The 20,081-nt window shown below is 43.0% G+C and overlaps 1 pseudogene; it reads right to left on the reverse strand.

The window, feature by feature from the left end:
* Window positions 1-3,467: 3,467 nt before the first annotated feature.
* On the reverse strand, window positions 3,468-5,821 carry LOC129488778 (large ribosomal subunit protein uL18-like; annotated as a pseudogene).
* Window positions 5,822-20,081: the final 14,260 nt, after the last annotated feature.

Consider the following 20,081-nt stretch of genomic DNA (forward strand, 5'->3'; position numbering starts at 1 on the left):
TTACATGCCTTTTTGTTAACTCGAAGACAGTATAATTCCAGATTTTCTTACAAGACTTCATTTAGATTCAGTCTTCAAAGTCATATTATTAAACATGCTTACAATTAGAGTGTTCCACAATTACATATAATAATTCAAAAGTCCCGTCTCTGCTCTCAGGTAATTCACGCTCTGAATGGAACACGGCATTTGTTGTGGCACTAGCATGGAATACAGTTTTATATTGTCAAACTCTTGCCCTTCTTCTCTGTTCCCCCAAATGTAAGAAGGTCATGGGGTGGAAGTGACCAAATGAATTGATTACAAGTTGTCAATGGAACTAAGCCAGGAAAGTCCTGATGATGATAAACTCAATGCATGTCATATGGCAGACAGAAAAAAACATGTGATCTGGAAACTCTGTCCTGCTCACCAGCAAAATTAGGACACTTGATTGTAAAAGACAGAAACTCAACCTAAGCTAGTTGCTTGAGCAAAAAGGGAAACTTATTAGAAGGCTCACATACCCATCTGGAAGGAGGAGGCGCCACTGGACATCAGAGACGGGATCCGAGACTCACAAGCCCCAGCACGCATCATGCTCACATGCTCACATGCACTCTCTCTCTCTCTCTGTCTCTGTCTGTCTCTCTGTCCCTCTCTCTCTCCCCTCTGCATTTCTCTGTGATTTAGCTTTATTTCCACCAGACTGGCTTTGCCTGTGTAGTGAAACTATGAGCCAGTCTTCATTCCCCAGCTTAACCATCAGAGTAGGATTAGCCCTTTTTCTGCAATTCCAGTTGCAATTCCCCTGAGAAATGATTCGGTTGGACTGACAAGAGTCAGGTGCCTATGCCCACTCCTGGGTATTGAGGGCCTTGCTCAGATGAGGGGAGATCATTGAGCCCCACAGTCACTTCAGTTTACATCCACCCCAGTATGTGGCAATGGGCAAGTTCCTTCACTCCTCTGAGCCTTGGTTTCTCCACTGTAAAATGAAAAAGTGACTGAGTGGGGACAAAAATAATATCTTCTTCAAAGAGCTGTTGATCATTTTACATAGATAACTAATGTCAAAGCCTTGGGCTGGATTGGTATATGAAGTATCAATAAATGTTCATTTTTCTTCCAAGGTGAATCTTAAAGTCAAGGAAGAAGTCAGCACGTTAAAATGGAGAGGAAAATTATTTGAAGCACAGGGAACGGAATGGGAAATGCGATACAATTCCGAGTAAGAGGCACTACAGGAGTTGTTAAATGGAGGGTAATTGAGCCTTAAGTCATTCCCACCCATAAATCATCCACAAGATCTGTGTTCTAGGAAAAGGGGCACTAGCATTAGCTATTGGGAACATGGAATGTCAAGTTGACCAATTAATCTGTAGCTTATAAGACATTCTTTGCTATCGAGGGGAAGATTATTTCAGTCAAGTAGCATTTTAGGGCCAACATAAAAAGAATTGTAAAAGATATGGATTTTGATGAACTCTGAGGAGCAAAAGCTGCATTTGCTCATATTCCCTTTATAACTTTTTGGAGTCAGTCCAATGAGCATACCCAGCTGCGCAGATAACTTGAATTTACTACTAGTTCTACAAAAATATTCCCTATGTTGTCTTCCCTCATACATTTCACCCTTAAGTTTTATGAAAGGAAAAATAGACTTCATATTATGCATTTCTTAGGTAAGAATACTACACTGATGGAGTATTAAAATCAGTGGATTATAAAATTCCCAGTTTCCCCAAAACTTTGCAAGTTTAGTGCATCTATGTTTTGGCCTTTCTGCATTTGAATCAATCTGACTCACACCAACATCTGTTCTTGATAAAATAACATGAAATGTAATATCTTAATGGCGGCACAGATTCAAACTCCACTCCCCTCTTGTTTCACATCCCTTTCTTTGGTCTTCCCCACATCATCTTCTCCTCCAGTTTGTAACTGAGCGTGACATCTAACAACTCACTAGAATTCACCTGCCCCAGCCTTTCATTTCCCTGGGCACTCGTGGGCTACTGAGGGCAACGGCCAATGCTTCATCAGTGTGGGGGGTAGAGTCTTATCCAGTTGTCTCACCACTATGTCAACTTCATTCCCCTCCCTGAGCTTTGGCTTGACCCAGACCTACTGTTTCAAACAAGCCTTCTCTTACTATTCCAGTGCACAGTCACATTCTTATCTAACACTTAGAGCATCGGTACTTTGATCTTAATCAAAGGCTGCCTGGTATTGCAATTTAATTTTTGCATGCCTATGTCTGGGACCTTTCTGTGGTCAGCAGTACCCAACAAAATGCCTAGCACAAGGCCAAGGCACAGCAGAGGCTCCATAAATACATGACGCATGAATGCATACATGAACAGAATGCTTTCTACATGGGCTGGCATTTCTAGTCTTTAGGAATTGAGGTGTATGTCAGACCTGAGTCTAAAGACAGCAGATTTTGGCTCAACTCTGTCGGTTCTTCCTATAACAAATTGTCTCTTGGATCTGGAGAAGCTAACATCAGCATATGGAGATAGAAAGAAACCCCATGTAGAGATGGCACGGAGTTATGGCCAAGCATAGGGTGGGGACAGAGAAAGAAGATGAGCCAGCATCCCAAATCCTGCTCCAGGAAGCCAGTGACCTGCATTCTGTCCCTGGTCAATCACTAAAAAGCAGGTTCTGTAATACAGCAAAAGTCATCTAAATTCCCAAGCCCAAGAAAATTCATAGACATCTACCAATGTGTGTACAGATTCCCACCTCTCCATCAGCAGAACATTTCCTGCAGGGCTTAGAAAGCGTCTATTTGAAGGTCTAAGAAACAGACCTATTGTCAGCCTAGCATAAGACTTTCCAACCCGGGAGAAAAATCACCTGCAGGCCTGAGGGCTGCTGGAATAATCAGAGCAGTGTGGCCAGGGCCATCAAGACCACTGGCAGGTGACCCTCAGAATTAGGGACCAGCTATCCCCTCTCCCTTGGCACATTGGACACCTAAGCATTCCGTATTCCAGAAACCAGCTTGACTAGAAGAAGGTGGAAGAGAGAGAAACTCCCAAAGATTGAACATTGACCAGTAAGTGCCTGAGCTAACTGCTTTAAACCAGAAAATATTGAGGTATACGTCCTTAGCTTTCAAATATAAATTCTTCCCCAGCCTCCAAACCATTTGTTGAATAGGATTCAAAAATAAGTTGAGATCAATTACATTCTATTTTTTAAAAGGCCTAAAATACTGGCCAATATTCAGCAAGAGATTTATTGCTTTGCCTAACTCATTTCATGCCATCCACTGGAAGACCCAATAGTAATGTCTACAGCTTGAGTTTGGGATGAAAAGAAGGGAAAGTCCTATGATATGAGGAAAGAACATTTTCAGCATTGCTCTACTAATATATTCACTTTAGCCTTTTGTTTTTCTCTGCTTCGTCAATATGTTTATTGCCTTAGCTGAAAAATCCTCATAGAAAATTGTTAAGTTTAGCACTCAGCAGACCTCAGAGCTCCTGAGCTCTAAGGAAGCCTGCCTGCTTTTGAGCTACCTGATCATTCTTCTAGGCAGGGGACAGTTTGGGAGACAGGTCCCACCTCTTCTTTTTAGCCTCTTTCTTGGGCTTCTCATAGAGTGAATTCTCTCCTACAGCAGCATGAGCTCCTCCACCGAGTCTGGAGTTATGCAGTTCTTTATGTATTGTGAGAACCGTTTCCTGTAAGCATCTTCATCTTCTATTAGGTGATGCCTATAATCTGCAACATTCTGGCCTGTGATGTGCTTCCAATGCACTTGTGCATTAAATTCCTTGCTTTCGGAATCATATCCAGGGAATTGTCTGGTACTTTGTGGGATAGACAAGCCTCCATCCATAGCTTCCAGGGCCCCAAAAACTTTGTCAGTGGTGGTTCTGGCAAGGCCTGCATCCAAATAGTAGGTGAAGGCGTCAGGCTGACCATCAATGCTCTCCACATCGTATTTATCTCCAGTCACCTCCTCTTGGCCTTCCTAGATGGCGTACATGCCAAACGTGTTGAGAAGCCTGCAGGCCAGGACGACGTGCTGAAGCATAATTTGTCAGGCCAGGCTTCACACCATATTTTGGTACTTTGTGTGCATAAGGTGCACGGACATTCATTTCTCCTTGCATATAGGCATAAGCAATCTGACAAATGATATCTCTGTTAGGAGTTATGTGAACTATCATCCTGGATTTGGATGTGTACTTATTTTTGTCCTGTATCACCAAGCGTTTCCAAGCATAGTATTCGGTTTTACCCCCTCATCTACTAAATTTCACTTGGTATCGTTTAAAGTAGGCCTATTCCTGACAACTGTACCAAATGCCATCCTGAGGAACAGAGACCTATGTCTGAAGCTCGACACAGACCTGCAGGCCCAATATCACTAGGGGTGTTGGGGGGAGCTTTTTCCTTTGAATTACCATCTAAGCCACTGTCAACTCTAAATACGAACATTTGTTTCTCTAACCTAGGCTGTGTGTCTGGTTCCTCACTTGGTATTGTTTTAAGGTTTTGGTTCCAGGCCCCCTGACAATAAGAACCAAAAGATGCCTGGTGACCAAATAGTCCAGGCACCTTCCCTGGCGAAGCCAATCCAGCAGGTTAGAGCGGGACCCAGGAATCTTGGGTTATTAACAAGTGCCCAGGGAGGGTTGAGAAACACCGCTTTAAGGTGGTGGTTCTCAAAGCGTGGTCCTTGGGCCCACAGCAACAACATTTCCAGGGAACTGGTTACAAACGCACAACCTCAAACCTGTTAAACCAGAAAATCTGGGTGTGGGACTCAGTAACCTGGGTTTACACAAGCCTTTCAGGGAATTCTCTTGTGCTTTAAAGTTTGAGAACCACTGCCTTCAGGAAATGATAAACAGGCAGTTTATCATTTATTATTTATTTACTTAAGTTAATAAATTTACAATTTATTAACTTAAACCATTCATTCATCAGTCCACAGCCCACCCACACCAAAAGACTCAGCAAGAATCTCTCCAGTGTCCTGGTGCCCCTCTGGCGTTAGGTGGCTGTGACCGTGGTTCTAGACTCAGCCACACATTTAGAATCACCTGGGGAGCTTTTAATGCTCCTGCTACCCCGACAGCACCCCATGCCCACCAAATCAGAACCTCTGAGCGTGGGAACCAGGCATTTGCACTTGCTTAAGCTACCCAGGTGATTCCGATGTGCAGACCACTTTGGGAACCACTGTCAGAGCACCTAATAAAGCCTCTGAAATCAGACTTGCAAGAAAAGATAACAATTACAAGACACAGACAAGTAAGGGGGTAGGAGAGCATAGAGAAGGCCCAGCAGGGAGCTTCCTTCATTTATTCACTTCTGTGCTTCAAAAGAAGTGTTTAGAAGCAAGGGGAGGCGTGTAGGAAGCTATCTTTTACAAGATAAAAAGACTAGAAAGGTTTCCCGGAAGTCACTAGGGAATTTGGAACACGCCTTCATTCTCCTGAACATGCCCCAAGACTCAAGAAGTGGATAGGTTGGAGCAGGAAGGATAAAAGTTCTCACCTTCCCCTCTGGACCCTTCCTGAACACACTTGAGCACTGCTAGCCCTTTAATTCACTTCTCCCGCCCTAACAGAGCTTGGCAAACAGTGGCTGAGAGCACGACTGGGTCCCAGGTTGCAGGATGATGGTGAAGATGATAGTGAGAAAGACAGTGGGGGAAGGGGAAGGAAGAGGAGAAGGAAGAGGAGGGAGCTCACCTTACCGGGAGGTTCCCATATGCTAAGCCCAGGACCTCAGTCCTTTTCTTCTTTAACTTCACACAGCATCTCCATTTGGCAGTGAATGATCTGAGGCCAGAGGACTTGCCCCAGGTCATTTCTGTGAGTGGCAAAAGCACTCTCCAGTGGAGACAATGAAGCCCCAGAGGAATCAAGGATTTGGGGGGCAAGCAGGAAAGAGACTCTGAGAGGGGTGACACGTGAGGCCCCTGGGCTGGGCCCACAGCATAGGGAGGCCGTGCAAAAGTCAGCCTTACCATCTACTTTAATCCAGGGGTGAGGTTCTGGATCGTGGGGAAGGAATGGAGGCTTCCTGTGGCATCCAGAGCAGCTGGGGTGAGGGAGAGCGCATGGGAAGCGGGCCTTGGGCAGTGGCCACGTACTGGCGCACATGGATGGATTTCCACTTCCAGACAACCAAGGCAGCTACATCAGTGAGTGTCAGCGAAAGGTGAGCCCTGGTTTCACCTGGTGCGGATATAGAGCAGAAGGTTTTTTGTGGTTTCAGAGATTCATATCTTTTAAAAGCCCTTTGGCATCTTCCTTAAGCCTCATTCTTAATGAGGTCCCAGGTGTCTCAACTGGGCCACAAGCACAAGCATGTGTAACTGCATCCGTGAAAATGGGGCCCCCTCCCCTCCACCAGAGGGCCTATCCTGGGGGCTCTTTTCGAAAGCCAGTGCATATAATTGTTGCATAGGAAGAACCTGATGGGTACCGTGGTAGGGAGAGCAGGGGAGAAATTCCTAAAACATTACACAGCTGTATCTCAAATTTCCCATCTGAGCTGGAAGAAATGCCCCAAAATATAACCCACAGGAGCAGCTCTTTGCTTCAATGTTGCAAGTTTTCAGTTAGGCAGGAAAGTCTCAGCTTAGGCAACCTTGGAGAAAACCTCATTCAGTGAAGAGACCCACAAGGTCAGAAGATTGGGACCCGGCTGGGAGTCTCAGGAGAATACAGTGAAAACAAATCACAAAGTTTCTGCTTCAACGATGTAAATCAAATTGTGGAATAAACATTCATAAAGAAAAATATGGACTGATATATATTGTCAGGCAATACTATGACAAGCGTTTTGCACAGATTTAAGGAAATCAGAGCACAAGAAAGGGGAAGCACCCAAGCCAATGCCTATGCCAGGCAAAGGATGAAAAATGATCAGCCAAGCATCCAACCACCAGTTGATAGTTACAGGGTAAAGTGAAAACTAAGCTGTTTGGTTGTGGAATGGACCTAGCACTACATAGATCCCAATCACTGACACAGCATTTACAGTAATAACAGCCAACAATTACAGAACGCTCGAAAGTCCTTTGAGAAGCAGTCAAATGAAACTCACAGCATCTGCTGTGGGAAAAATGTTGAGGATATTGTCCACTGTATCACCCAGGTCCCCACAGGAAAGACCCCATTAAAAAATGTCTTCTTTTTCCTTTTATTGAAAGCTGAGACGAGCTTAACTTCCCTTGAGGAAACAGTCTGGTCTGTTTTGTCATTCCTGAGCACAAAAATTATGTCCTAACTGTTCATTTCTTTTTTTTTTTTTTTTTTTTTTTTTGAAACAGAGTCTCACTCTGTCGCCCAGGCTGGAGTGCAGTGGTGCGATCTTGGCTCACTGCAACCTCTGCCTCCCGGGTTCAAGCAATTCTTCTGCCTCAGCCTCCCGAGTAGCAGGGACTACAGACTTGCACCACCATGCCCAGCTAATTTTTGTGTTTTTAGTAGAGATGGGGTTTCACCATATTGGCCAGGCTGGTCTCGAACTCATGACTTCATGATCCGTCCACCTCGGCCTCCTAAAGTGCTGGGATTACAGGCATGAGCCACCACACCATGCCTCTCTGTCTCTCTCTCTCTCTCTCATTTTTAGGTAGCTCACAAACTCAAAATTCAAATATAGTAGAGGTCTCGATCGCCTATACCATTCATCTCAAAACCACTTTTTAATCTCACCATCCCCATAGGGAAAAATTTAAGGACAACTCCCTACTAGATGTATATTTATTGATTTCTTTATTTATAAATCACATACATGGCCAGGCATGGTGGCTCATGCCTGCAATGGCGGCACTTTGGGAGGCTGAAGCAGGCGGATCCCTCACATCCAGGAGTTTGACACCAGCCTGGGTAACATAACAAGATCCCAACTCTACAAAAAAAATTAAAAATTAGCTGGGCATGTGGCACATGCCTGTAGTCTCAGCTACTTGAGAGGCTGAGGAGGGAGCATCACTTGAGCCCAAGAGGTTGAGACTGCAATGAGCTATGATTGTGCCACTGCAGAATGAGACCTTGTCCCTAAATAAATAAATAAATAAATAAAATACATATATGTCTATTATTACCCGATATTTTAAAGTATAATATACACAGAGGCCAAGGCTTGTTGTTGATGACTGAGGATATAAATCCATATTTCAAAGGGTCTTCTAGGGGCCAGGTGTGATGGCTCACACCTGTAATCCCAGCACTTTGGGAGGCCAAGGTGGGTGGATCACCTGAGGTCAGGAGTTCAAGACTAGCCTGGCCAACATGGCGAAACCCTGTCTCTACTAAAAATACAAAAATTAGCCGGGCGTGGTGGCAGATGCCTGTAGTCCCAGCTACTCGGGAGGCTGAGGCAGGAGAATCGTTTGAACCCAGGAGGCGGGGGTTGCAGTGAGCTGAGGTCGTGCCATTGCACTCCAGCCTTGGCAACAAGAGTGAAACTATCTCAAAAAAAAAAAAAAAGCGTCTTCTAATAATTTCAAATTGTTTTAATTTCTTCTTTCACACCCAGCTAGATTGGACTGTCATTACATTTACTTCTAATGAGGCTAACAACTTGTCTGAGTAGTAGGAGAAGCACCAGCTTTGCTATTTTCTTATTTGCTTGAATGTAATGCTAGCATGTGAAGTGAAAGAAGCAGTTTCTGTGCAGAAGTTTCAGCCGCTATCCTCCTTCTGTGAGGATTCACATAAACATGAGGAGTATAAGCTGCAAACCCACTGGACACAGGTGACATTAAATCAAGACCCAAAAGAAGTGACGGAGCCAGCTAGACAGTTATCTAGGGGAAGAGCATCGCAGGCAGAGTCAACACCCAGTGGAAAAGCCCTGGGGCAGGAATGTGCCTGGCTTGTGCAAGGAACAAGGAGCCCCGAGTGGCTGGAGAGAAATGAACAAGAGGAGTTGGACAGGAGCTCAGAGACTTCACGCAAGGCCAGATCCCGCTGGGCCTCACAGACCATCGCGAAGATTTTTGCTCTGGCTATGAGTGAGATGACAGGCATGAGTGTACTGCAGGATACCACAGCCTGCCGAGAGCAGCCAAACCAGGGAGGTGGCCCTGCCTGTCTCCCTGTGGTGTGGAGCTCCTGTCCCGCGTTCCTCAGGGCCCTGTGGCTTCCCTTGGTGTCGTGGGCTGGTAGAGTGAAGCATATGCCAGTCTCCATGTTAAATATGACCAAATCTTCATGCTTCTCCTTTTAGGATGAAGAGTGACTCTGGCTAAACATACCTAAACATTCTAGTATAAGCATATTTTTTTCCCATACCACAGTTGATTCTGTGGATACACACTACTTTGGAACTCACCTATCTGTCCCTCCATCCATTTTTACCTTTTCCTGGTCCTGACTCGTGTTTTTTTCCTTGCCCTCACTCTTGAATTTTATTTATAGTAACCATTATTTTTGCCTGAGTTCTCATTAAACCCTTTATGGGATGGAAGTACATATTTCTACATGTTGTGAACAGAATGGATGCAAGAAACTGAATGAGGCCTCCCACTCTCAATGTCCATCTTGTTATCTTGCCTAATCACACATTTGGGAATCTGTAAATTTGGGATTCTTCCATGCACCTTTATCTGCAAACCTTTCAAGGTCATGTTCAGAAGAATAAATGAAACATGATTATCCACTGCAACATGATTATCAACTGAGGAATAAATGTAACATGATTATCAACCAGCGTTGATTATCAACTGAAACTGAAATACCCAGACTTTAACAAGATGTTAAGTATGTATCAAAACAAAGATTAAGGCCAGGTGCAGTGGCTCCCACTTGTAACCCCAGCACTTTGAGAGGCCCAGGCAGGCACATAGCTTGAGCTTAGGAGTTTGAGACTAGCCTGGGCAATATAGGGAGACCTCCGTCTCTACAAAAATTACAAAAATTAGCCGGGCATGGTGGCATGCGCCTGTAGTCCCAGCTACTCAGGAGGCTGAGGTGGGAAGATGGCTTGAGCCCAGGAGATGGGGATGGCAGTGAGCCGAGATCGTGCCACTGCACTCCAGCCTGGGCAACAGAGTGAGACCCCATCTCAAAAAAAAAAAGTGCAAAAAACAAAATAAGGATTAAGACCAGGGACAAAATTAGGATTATGATTAGATTTGGGTGACAAAAACCCTTAGAAAACAGTGACTTTAACGTACTGGGTTTTATTCGTACTTGTACAAAAATGTCCAGAGGAAGGGTCTCTAGGATTAGTCTGGACGCTCCATGAAATTATGTGGGGTGCAGGCACCTTCCAGTTGTTCCTAGGATGTGATCCTCATCCCTGGGATTTAAGATGGCAGCTAGAGCTCCAACCACCATGACCACTTTCCAGCTGACAGGGAAGGGGAGCAGGGGATATGACGGTGTTCCGTAAGGATGCCATCTAGGAATGCCCCACGCCACTTCCCCCTACATCTCATTGGCCAGAATACAGTTATCTAGCCATACTGGTGGGTGGGAAATGCAGGCACTAAAAATCAGGGAGAATGGTTACTGGGAGAACAACAAGCAGTCTCTGCCACGTCTGCCTTAAAACTTGAGATTTTCATTAGCAAAGAATAGGATCCCATATTAGAATTGTATCCAGTAGATTCTGACTCTAGACCATCAAGTTAAAACTGATTCCGATTTTGTATGTGTGTATCCATTCAAAGATTCATTATCTATTACCACCCAGGGGTATTTAAAATAAGAAATATCTTGGGAATACATTACACATGATAGAGGCCCTGAACATTCTCTCTCTGTGAATGTACAGTTAGTATTAGCCATGGTGTTTGGACATGACTGAAAGCACTTTTTCTGTCTAATAGAACCCTGCCATTGCTTTAGACAATCAGAGGCCTTCTCAATAAGTACATCGGGTTTTGCAAACCTGATCCTCCTTCAGTGGCATGAGGGAAGCCTACTGAGTGAAACCCACAGTGAATTTTGGAGGTAAGACTTCCATCTTATAATGTGAACAATCACACTCTAGCACATCTGGATCAGAATTACAAATGTTCACTTATTCAATTTTCCTAAGGCAGTACAATTTCACTAGTGATTTTAGCAGACTAAAAGAAAATCTCTAAAACAAACCCAAATGCAAACCTAATAATAGCTCATGATTTCCCTTTTGAAGTCTCATCTCAGCCACTGCTATGTGTCCCCGAGAGATCTCACCGGAGAGTTGGTCACTGGGTTTTTGCAACTTTCCTGTAGACCTCACTTCAACAGCTAGAGATGTGGGCAGATGCTGAGTAACATCTTCCTTCCGTTGCAGAACGTGAGTCAGGGAGGGAATTCACTGTGCAATGACACACAGTTCGCATCTTTCAGGTGCCAAATGTTCAAAGGATAAAAATACCTCCACTGGCCACTCCCCAGAATAAGATAGGCAGTGGCCCAATCGTGAGCTCACACTGCACCCGTGACTTCGCACTCCAGTCGGGAGGGCTGTGCCGTTTAGAACTAATCAAAGAGGGAGCCTAAAAGAGACAGGCTCTCCTTTCCTGGGCCTCGTCCCCCCTCACCATACCTGCTCGCTCAGGTTTACAGGAATAGTTCAGGAATCGGAATTGTTCCATTGAGCTGAAGAGTAAAACATGTTAAAGATGGGGATTGAATTATCCGTGTACTTCATGAGTGATGGAATTGCCATAGCAAGAGGTGTGGTTTCCAGAAAGCTGACAGCATCTGAGCACACTTGCCCATCCCACGACCATTACCTCCAATCCACAAGGAAGGGAGGAAACCTCCCCCTCTGTTTTATATTTGTTCCCCTCTGAACTCCCCTCTGAAGGGAAAGAAGAAAATGATAAAATCAGGAGGCTGCACACTGCCTGAGACATTTACGTTTAAGCTGGACCAAGCACTACCCGTGTATCACAGGCAACAATTTCGCCCTAACAGGGAAATGGACTAAGTGACTTAATAGGTATTTTCCATCTCTAATTTCCATGATTAAAAGAAAGAGGTTGAGAGGGGTACATGTGGAGCCTATTGTGAGTTTGCCAATGAATCCTAATTTAGATCAAAGAGAGTCTATGTGACACTGAACCATAAACACCCTAGTGTGCGTTACTTCAAGGAAGTTGTTAGTATGTCCCCCGATGGCTATTATGTGATATAGTTGCACTCGATAGCCTGCACCCTTTAATTACTAATATAGAAGAAAATCCCATATAAGAGGGAGGAATGTAAATGAGACCTCTGCTCTTTTGAACATTTTATGCATTTGCCAAATTAAAATTTGCTGTGGACTTTGGTTTTCCCTGATTGCTGTTGGTAGTGATCATTTGGCCCATGGGATTAAATCCAACTTCCCAAAAACTATTTCCGATCAGTGTGCAGATTTCAGATATTTATATGTGCTTTGCACTGAGACATGAATCATCAGAACAGACTGGGGACAACTTCTTTGAAGTTTTGAAAGGTATGGAAGAAATTCTCTTTCTTCTCTATCATTCTTATCTTTCTGCCGATCATTGTTCGAGGGCAGGTTGAAAGAGCTGCAACTGAGAGAGGGGCCCCAGGAGTCCAGAGGCACGATGTCATACCACACTCATGCACTGCCTGCAGTATGTGCATGTAGCTTTCGTGTACAGAGGACACCATTTGAAGGACTCAGGTCTGGATCAGTAAGCATGACCATACTCACTTCAGTGGGGGTTGCTCACATTGAGTTTTAAAACACAATTGCAAGATGAGGGCAACCACAAATGTCAACTGGATCAGCACGATTTTAATGATACTTCCATCTTTAGGATTTTTCTGTCCTCAGCCCACCTGTAGAAAAAAATAATTGACTACTCGGGAGGCTGAGGCAGAGAATCGTTTGAGCCCAGGAGTTAGAGGCTGTAGTATGCTGTGATCACACCTGTGAATAGCCCCACTGTGCTCCAGCCTGGGGCAATATAGTGAGATGCTGTCCCTGGAAGAAAAAAAAAAAAAAAAAAGACTTGATAACAGCTTTGCACTTAAATTAACAGCTGAGTGTAGAATCAGACTCTGTACAAAAGCAGAGATGCTTATTAGACTGAGTGACTGTGGAAGATGTTAACCATTCAGGGAGATCTGCCATGCCCAATACTGCATTTTGTTCAATAAAGCAAACTCCTTCTTTGACATCTGTCTCATACTACAAAGAGATAATAATAATAAAATCATTGCTTAATGAGTAAACTAAGTAGATAATAATTCCCTAGTAGATCATATTGGTGTTCTTCTCCAAAGGCTGCCATATTCTCAATGAGGCAGAGAACACAGGGGAGAGCGCGTGATTGTGCTCAGACGGGGATGCCTAAAATCAAAAACCAAGGCAGCATATGTCAGTATTTAAAGCCCCATCAAAGAAACATCCAACTTTTCAGCTGTAACCCAAATATAAATTTTCCTTACCCTGTCAATTAGCAGATTACAAAACTTCTGTAGCAGGAAGACCATTCTGCCAGCAAAGCCGTAGTGTTTGGAATGGGTCCAGGTCAGACAGATGGTGTGGAAAGAGGGTGCAATGAGACGTTCCCTATCAGCAAAGTCAACTGTTCTTCCATGCAGCAAATGCAACCTTTGAAAGGAGGAGCCACAAGGTGAAGTGTGTCTCCCACGCAGCTGGAGAAGCGTACAGATGTCTAGAGGCACCCAAGTGACACGACAAGCACAACAGTGGGCTGCCTTGGGAGAAGCATTTAGAAAAGAAAAATATGCAAAACATCAAATAACTGGAAACCTTGTTCCTTGGTGCCTAAAAAGTGCCCCCCACCCTAAGCTGATGAGCAGAAAAAGCAGAGTCATATCTTCTCCAAGCATGATATTAGGATAACAGAGAGTTCTTGACTTCTTTGGAATGCTGACTATGCTACATACAGTCAAATGATATAACCATGGGAAGAACACAAAGGGTATTTGCTATACTATTATTAAATGTCACCCGTGCATGTCACAGTCTATTTGCAAAACTCGTTCACTTATAAATAGCACCTATTCGGTTGCCCAGAAAAGCTTGATTCAGGAGTGAATGATTCATAAAGTTAGTATGCATAGGAACAATAACAGTCCACTGAATCTTAAGTTTTAAAATGAAAATATTGGTGACTATTTTAACAATTTTTAACTTAAATTTCCTTTCATTATGATCAAAGAAGCAAAGCTACTTCATTAACGTAAATATTTTTAGGCCAATAAAAATGTCTTTGGGCTGGGCTTTGTGCTCACGCCTGTAATCCCAGCACTTTGGGAGGTGGAGGCGGGTGGATTGCTTGAGCCCAGGAATTTGAGACCAGCCTGGGCAACATGATGAAACCCCATCTCTACTAAAAATACAAAAATTTGCTAGGCGTGGTAACACATGCCTGTAATCCCAGCTACTTGGGAGACTGGGGCACGAGAATCACTTGAACCCAGGAGGCAGAGGTTGCAGTGAGCTGAGATTGTGCCACTGCACTTCTGCCTGGGTGACAGAGCAAGACTCCATCTCAAAGAAAAAAAAGAGTCTTTGTTGCTATCTCTCTAAATTAATCATGACCAGCCACTTGTAAACACCAACAATGCCCGAGGCACTTTACCTGTGTCAGCTGACTTAATCCTCTGAACAACACTGCAAGATGGATTTATTGTCATCATTTTAGAGGTAAGAAATTAAAGACCCAAGAAAGGAGCCTGGCCATGCTCTGACAGTAACTCACAGCACCACTATTCTAATTCCAGGGATCTAGTTCAAAAGCCTATTTTTTCTCCATTCCATCACCATGCCCCCCAAAGCGGGAGGTGGCTATTTGCTGCAAGTTCCAAGTCAAACTGTCTTCAGATGGAGAAGTACCACCTGATGATGCAGATTGATTGGCTTAACGCAAAAGGGCCGGTTGTAGTTCAGTCATAATTCCTATTTCAGCTAGCTCCAGGTGTTGGCTTGTGGTGCATGATTTTGCACCTTGAAGTGTTGTGTGCCCAAACACAAGCTGGAGTCCTACCTTGAGGTAGTTCCTCCTGAAGGTGTTCCTGCATGACCAGGAACCTGGGTCCACCTGGCCACCTGTCTTCTACCAAGTGAGAGAGATAGAAACACAGAAGGTGGTTGTGGCAATTTTGACTTTCACAGTGCCCTCCTCCACCAAGTCCTGAGTCTTTTTCTGCTGCACGTTTTGCTCACTCACCCACAGAGGCGTGGGGTGCAGGGTCTCTCAGCTGAAATCGTGTAGACAGGAGACATTGAGGCCATTATCCTGACAATACTGGATTAAATTCTTTTCAGCTGCTCCAGCAAAAGTGGACTCTGCCTTCACACAGAGGCTGTGTTTTCTTTGACATGATCTTGATTGAACAGAATAGGAGAGAATTCACATGTCATGCTCTGTCTACAGCAGGCCCTGATTAAAGGGAATAGAGACCTGGCATCACATTTGATGCTACAGAGATTTCAAAACCAAGGCCAGGTTGACCTGCCAAGCCTGGAGTGGAATTTTATGACTAGTACCACTATTTTCACTTCAGAGTAACCTATAAGGAAGAGGATCCAGTGATTAAAACAACAGGTAACTTGGTCATCAGTTTAAACTTTTCAACCCAGGCCCCTGCCCTATATCCACACCCTGCAGAGGGGGAGGAAAAAAAAAGCACAAAAGCCTCATAGAAGTAACAATTGCTTATTTTAATGTTGGCAACTTATAACTGACAATTATGTTGTTAATTGATAGTTATTTCAATGAGTTGTCATCCATGTAGATTGTTCAGATTAGCAGTGTTGTTTTTGCATTGTGATTAAACCACTGGGTAGCTGCATAAAAACTGTTGTCATCTATTACAGATACATTCTAACATCTCAGAAGAAAAAAAGGGCCAAGCCCCTTTAAAGATACAGACGATTTTTAAAAGAGGCTGGGAGTCACAAAGTCTTGTTAAAATATAATTTTCAGCAGAATTCTAGATTAATGAAATGTAACATTTAATTAGAGAAATTCCTTTCTATGTAAATGAAGTATTAATTACACAAATGGCAGTAAAAGAGGGAGCAATCGTCAGCAGCGAGGTTACCAGGCACACCAAGGAAAACATTCCTCCTGCCTAGAATGAGGCTGACAGAGACCCCAGGCTTGTCCTTGGAACTGACTCTCTCAAATTCAGGACAGGTGGCCAACCAGAGGATACAGCTGGTTTCTTTTTAGGACTGGAGACCAGAGCAAGTAAAATCCCACAAGTTTAGCCTGAAGGAAAGGTTTAGAATAAGTTCACAGTCCAAGACTAAATAGCATTTATTAACTCTACATATAAAAACAAAACAAAACCCTCTACTATATCTTACTTAAAAGTTTTCTATGGCTTTCAAATCTTGAAAAAAACAGATTGGATTTCTAAGTTGTTCCACTGTACAGAAGCTTTAAGCTGTAGTCATTTTATTAGCAACAGAAAAGTGATCTTGGACATCTGCTGGCAACAAAGCCAGAAGCCCAAGCTGGCCCCTCCTAATCCACAGGGCAGTCCTGGCCACAAGGTGGCAGTTGCCCAAATATTAGGCAAAGTGACCTGTTGGAACTAAACAGTCTAGAAGACATGTCATGCAGTTTTAACATAAATTTGGATGAAAAACATTCCAGTTATCAAGTTATTCAAGCAGCTATTTCCTCTTAACAACCCTGGCAGTAATTCTTGTTAAATTGGAGCGAGATTCCTTTTCATATCAACTGAACATATTTTTTTTTCTTTTTGAGGTGGAGTCTCACTCTGTCGCCCAGGCTGGAGTGCAGTGGCGTGATTTCTGCTCACTGTAACCTCCGCCTCCTGGGTTCAAGTGATTCTTCTGCCTCAGCCTCCCAACTAGCTGGGACTACAGGTGCGTGCCACCATGTCTGGCTAATTTTCGTATTTTTTTTTTTTTTTTAGTAGAGATGGAGTTTCGCCATATTGGCCAGGCTGGTCTTGAACTCCTGACCTCATGATCTGCTCGCCTCAGCCTCCCAAAGTGCTGGGATTACAGGCATGAGCCACCGTGCCTGGCCCATACATCTTTTTAAACCACTGTTTTGTGGGAGTTGCATCTATGCGGTATTACCTACACTTCTCCGACTCTCTGCTCCTGATGCCCCCACAATATTGCTACCCCCTCAATTGGCATTGCTGTGCTACTGTCCCGTTTGAGGATGCAGTGGATCTGTGTGGGTTTACACTGCACAGAATTTTTTCCTTTCTTCTGATAAAAGGATTCTTATTTTCTTTAGAGAACCACTCCTCACCTACACTCTTCTCTATGGGTTGGGTGAGCCAATCACCACCTCTGAGGCTCAGAGCTGGGCATGTATCTCAGGTCCAACCAGTCAGGTTATTCCATTCCTCAGGCCACAGTCAATATATTAGAGATAAGCATAGAACCCAGTCAGTCCAATAAGAACCCACATTACAGCTTTTTCTGAAACTCCTGGGAAAGAGAAAGGAAGCACTCTTCCTTTAAGGTGGGGAGAATGTAAGCTTGGAGATGCTAGGCCAGCACATGGGTAGAACCTGATGAGAGACAGGCTTTCACAGGACAAAGCAGAGTCAAGGTAGAGGAGTTCCTCATAGGTGCATAGATTAACAATTGGAAAAGTGCTTTATATATTTGTACTAGGGTTGAGTAAATAGGTAAACATATTGTAGATAAAGAAAGCCAGGTTTCTCACTGTCAAAGAAAGAAATTAAAATCAGGAAAGAGGAAAAGTCTAGAATGAACCTTGAGATTTTGGGATTAGAATTAGAGGTACTAGTGTGAACTCATGGTTTTTTCCTCAATATATATCCAGATAGATAATACAGAAATAAATACAGATATATGTATGTGTGCATGTATGCATGGGAAAATACATATATTTGCTAGCCATATCTGCTAAGCAGGCATAGATGCAATGATATCCCAGTAATGATGAGCAAACCTACCACCCAGATCTTGGGTTCTAAATACCATTCTCCAACAAAAGGAACTGGGACTCCTTGGAGAAGTGAATGAATCCATGGCTGGGGTAGAGAAAATACAAAATGAGCCTGTAATATCTGTTGGTGCTGGAAAGTAGGCAAGAGCTCAAAAAAATGATGAAGGCATATCAGAGAGCATAAAAGAGTTCCCCAAAGCAAAACCTGGAACCATTTGAGCAACAAAATAAGTATTGGATTATAATACTTGAATAAAATAAATATTTATGATATCAATACATTTTTTTCAACAAATAAGTGAACAAATCAACAGGAAAGATACAGAAAAAATCCAACTAATAAATGTAGAAGAAATGAGGGAAATAGAAAATTACTATTAGAAAAATATAGTAAGAAATTTTGCAGGCAAGGTCCACCAATGGTCTCTAAAATTAGTGGGGAAAATTTTGGTGAGAAATAAGATAGTTGCATAGTCTCACAGTATCTCATTCAAGGTATTTAGTAATGACAAAGGGTATAATAACTTTCCATTGGAGAAACCCAGCAGACATCACTTAAAGTTAACTTTCTCCGTAATATGATATGTTGACATCGTGTACAACTAATTTGATGGCCTCAGACGCCTGTAATAATTCCTAAGATATTCTTACCACAAATACATAACCTCAGGCTAATCATAAGAGTAGACAAACCCAACTTGAAGGACATCCTACAAAATAACTGGCCACTGCTCTTTAGAAACGTCAAGGTCATGAAAGGTGGCAAGGATTGAGGAAATGTCATAAAATGGAGGCCACTAAGGAGTCATGACCACTAGCGGTGACATGAGACCCTCAACTAAATGCTGGAACAAACTTTAATGGAAAAACTGGTGAAATTTAGTCTCTGGTTTTATTGTATTGTATCAGTGTTAAGTTCTTGGTTTTGGTCACTGTTTTATTGTCATGCATGACGTTAGTGTGAGAGGAGACTGGGTGCAGGGTAAGCAGAAACTTTCTTTACTATTTTGCAGCTTCACTATAAGTTTTAAATTACTCCAAAAGAGTTTTTTTTTTTTTTTTTTAATATAGCAGGTGAAAGTAGAGGGTCACTGAATATTAAAGGGCAAGGAAAAGGAGGAAAGGGACCCGAGGACCTAATGACATCATATGAGCTTCTGAGTCACACTATGATGGAAGCTAATTTACTCCAGGGCTTTCTGGTAGTTCCTGGACAAGCGTGCAAATAAATTCACTACACTTAACACAATACTAAATTTAGGCAAGTATAGTACATTCACAGGCCATTGAAAAGAAAGAAGGGGAAAAGTGTTCAGCCAGGAAAGCAAATAAGAGCTGCAATTTACAAAATGTTAGAATAGTGCCATTAGTATTTTTTAAAATGAAAGTTTGAAATGTTTGTAAATATGCCCTTCAATTTGCCCAATACTTTTGAATGCCACTTTGGGTTATCAACTGAATTCACTTTTTTTTCCATAAGTAGACCACCTATCTAAATAGTGTTCCTGAGAAATGTAAGAAAACTCAGCCCTAAAACATCATTCTATTGGCCATGCCACAGAACATGAAATTCACCTTATTCATTTAATTTTGGGTTAAGGCCTCAAAGGTCTCTCTTAAAATGTAAATGCTATGGCCCAATCTATAAATATTCACCTCAGTGCTCTCTGAAGGAGTAATATACTATTAATATATTATTAATCATTAGCAACTTAGCCCCAATTTATTAATCAGATTAATTTATGTCCCATGGTAGGGTCTTGGAGGAATGGAACATAGAGTGAGTAATTTTTAATGAATGACTAGAAGAAAGGAAGGATTTGAAGTCTGAGAGACATGTGCTGACTCTGGGGATCCCATTTAAAGGTACTAGGGGAGAAAAGAAAGAGGAGCAGAGAGAAAAGGAACAGAGAAAAAACAGCACAGTGTCAACAGCAACCCTGCCAACAATTCCTGTCCATAGCCACCATTTTTGGGAATAATATAAACATTCTTTAAGGGACACACAGATCAGGGCCATCACTCAGTTATTCAGGTTGTTACTGGACAACCTGTTTCAAGTAATGTCCAAATCCAGCCCAAGCTCCCTTTGCCAAGCTGCAAGTCCTGCAGGGGCCCACAGCTGGCCAGAGCAATGCCTTTCTCTAATTCATGCAAAAGTTCTGCAAGGGCAGCCCTGCACAAAAATCATTTTTAAGGCTTTTTCACCCAAGGA

This window comes from Symphalangus syndactylus, chromosome 8 (assembly GCF_028878055.3).
Source record: "Symphalangus syndactylus isolate Jambi chromosome 8, NHGRI_mSymSyn1-v2.1_pri, whole genome shotgun sequence".
In the NCBI taxonomy this organism is placed as follows: domain Eukaryota; kingdom Metazoa; phylum Chordata; class Mammalia; order Primates; family Hylobatidae; genus Symphalangus; species Symphalangus syndactylus.